Below are 3,276 nucleotides of genomic sequence, written 5' to 3' on the forward strand. Positions count from 1 at the left end.
GAACCATTATACCATTATATGGTGTAGTTTTATAAAAATTTTCTATAGATAAGTTTTTTAAAAATCATATTAATTAGTTATTTAAAATTTTATTTGTAAATATTTAATTAATAATATACTAATGAGTTAGCCTTTTTTTTTGCCGGAGAGAGTTTAAATCTCATCTCCTGAACTCACCCTTAAGCATCCAAGAGTAGTGTGCTAATGGGTTATACAACTAATACCAATTATTTGCTGAAAAATAATCTCAACCAATTTAGCCAGAGATTGTCTATACTACTTTCAAAACAATAAAACCTAATCCTAAATATGACATAATATAGCACTATAAATCTGAATAGAGGTGTCTAAATTAATTTACAGCACTAGATTACGTCACATCTAGTACTATATTTTAATATTTTAAGACCAAGGCAATACTAGTACTATATTTTAATATTTTCAGACCAAGGCAGTACTTGTTAGACCAATGTAAAAGTTAAACGACTAAAGTAGTCTCTACTTTATTAAATCGTAATACAATTATCTCCTACTTAATTTATTCACAATGTATTTATCTCATGCTTTCACAAATTTCAATACAATAATTAGTTAAAAAATAAACTTATTTTAGCACAACAAAGATGGCTGAAAATAATCTTATTTTCTGATGAAGGCAGTAGCTGGTTGAGACTACAGTCTATAAATAGAGCAGTGCTGGTAGCTGCTGATCAGCAGTGAGCAACGAACCATAGCTCAAACTCCGGCAGACATACTCTTCTCATCCATGGCTCCGGTGGTCGCTCGCCTCCACGTCCCGACGATCGCCGGCGAGCAGCAGCAGCTTCTTCTTCTACACGCGCGCCGCCGCCCGGCTGGTCAGGCTCACCTCTCCGTCGTCCCCGGCACCGGCGGCGCCGTGGTGATTCCCCTAGTGTGTTCTTCCGGCCCGTTCCTGATCCGCAGCAACGGTGTTACCCACCGTCGTCTCAGATGCAACCCCGCGGCGGCTGCGTTTCCAGTGGGCGACGACGACGACAAGCCCGCCGGAGCCCTAGGCGACGAGCTCCACAAGGAGCACTCCGGCGCCGGCGGTGGTGGCTCCCCTCCGTCATCCCGCGACGACCACACGGCTGCTGTAAGTCAACATTTTATATACAGTTTCTCCATCCAATATATTCCATAATTTATATTGTTTTGGACAAGATTGAAACTAAAAGTTTAAAGTTTTGACTATTGATAACTCTCAGATATTTTTTATAAAAAAGAGCGTGGATAGACTCATCTTAAAAGGTATTTTCACAAATAACATTTATTTTTGTAATATTTTATAAAAGTTTTAGTTAAAGATAGGTTTAGAGATTGTGCAGTCGCTCAAAACGATATGAATTATTAAACAAATGAAAATGGTAAGGTTGTATTCATTTGTTGAGATGAAATATTATCTGATTTTTATAGCTAGTTAACGATATAAACAATTAATTTAAATACTACAAACTTGAAAGACTAAAGTTCAATATGAAATCATCATTTAGCTATTCAAAAAACATGTGCACATGAACCGATAAAAAGACCGACAATAAGTTGAAAAGAAGAAATATACCCTGATTTGCTTAGATGCATCCATGTATTAATGTATATGTTTTGCATATGTGTCGAGATTAATTAGCACACATAGAAATCCAGACAAGTCTAGGAAGTCTTATAATATAAAACATGAGAATTTTAATTAAGGCCATGTTCAGTTCCCAATTTTTTTGGAAAAGATGTCACATCGACGCATATGGTCACATATTTGAAGTATTAAACGTAGTTTAATTATAAAACAAATTTTAGATTCCATCTAGAAACCGTGAGACGAATCTTTTGAATCTCATTAATCCGTCATTAGCACATGTTGGTTACTGTAGCTCGTATGGCTAATCATGTACTAATTGGGCTCAAAAGATTCGTCTCACGTTTTCGTCCATAACTGTGTAATTAGTTTTAATGTTTATCTGTATTTAATGTTTTATAAAGGTGTCCAAAAGATTCGATGTAAGGTTCGTAAAAAAAGTTTTCGAAGTAAACAGGGCCTTAGGCGTGTTAGCTTAATCAAGTGATTAGCCTGCGTGATTGATTGGCTGCACAGCAGAAAGCAGAGGCGGCGGCGGTTGATGATGATGCCGATGGCGGCGGCCAGAAGAAGAAGAAGGAAGCGCCGGCAGGAGGAGGAGAAGGCGGCGGCAAACTTAAAACATCGATGAAGTACAGCGTAGGTTCGCCGGCGCCAGGAAATGGCCCACACTACAATTAATAAATCACTACAATTAGCAAATTTTCAGTAAAAAGTTTTGGACCAGGTGTTTTGTGTTCTAAAATCATGTACTCGTTCGTATTTTCATATATGACACCGTTGACTTTTAGGATTACGTTTATATCCAAATATGTAAAATTATAATGCATACTTAAAGTTCCTATAATGATAAATCATATTATAACAAAATAATTAATAATTAAATAATTTTTTTAAATAAGATGAATGGTCAAACGTGGACCTAAAAGTCAATGGAGTTATATAAAAAATATGGAGGGAGTATATATTCGTGAAGGCTACTACGTTGCAATGTTGCATTAGCTATATGGATGGATCACCTCAATTGCACGATTGTATTACTTACATGTTACTCTGTCGGTTCGGTTTGTTGTATTCCCTATTCCAAAATAAAGCATTTCTACGCTGAGTTTTTATAGCTCATATTATTCCATTTCCCTAGCTAGTGAGGTGTTTTGGAATCAATTCCACTGAACATCAAAGTGGTTAAATTATGCACATGGAATATTATTTGAACAGGTATGGCTGTAGAACACGTTGTCATCTCTAACTCTGTTTCAGGAGAGTAATTAATAAGATGATTTATTGTCCTGGGTTATATGGCTAGACATGATCAACGATTGTAAGTCAAAGTTCAGATACTGCTAGCTAGCTAGTGGTATTTGTACGTATGCATCCACGTTTGTATTGATCCGTACGTACTTCTATAGAGTATAGTACTTGACAATTTTTTTATTGGTATTTTGTACGTATGCAACTCTGCAAAGATCAAGTTCACTTGTTGAACATATTACTACTTTAGAGTCATCGTCTCCCTGTATCGACGACTTAGCACGTTTACACGCTTGCAACTCCAAGTGAACCTGTCGTCCGTTGAATGTTAAAATTTTATTTGATATCGTTGACTTTTAATCTCTGTTTAATTATTTATCTTAATTAATCTTTTTTAGTATGTAAAATAAGTTATGTTTACACTATTTTTA

Source organism: Oryza brachyantha, chromosome 8 (genome assembly GCF_000231095.2).
Source record: "Oryza brachyantha chromosome 8, ObraRS2, whole genome shotgun sequence".
Taxonomy (NCBI): domain Eukaryota; kingdom Viridiplantae; phylum Streptophyta; class Magnoliopsida; order Poales; family Poaceae; genus Oryza; species Oryza brachyantha.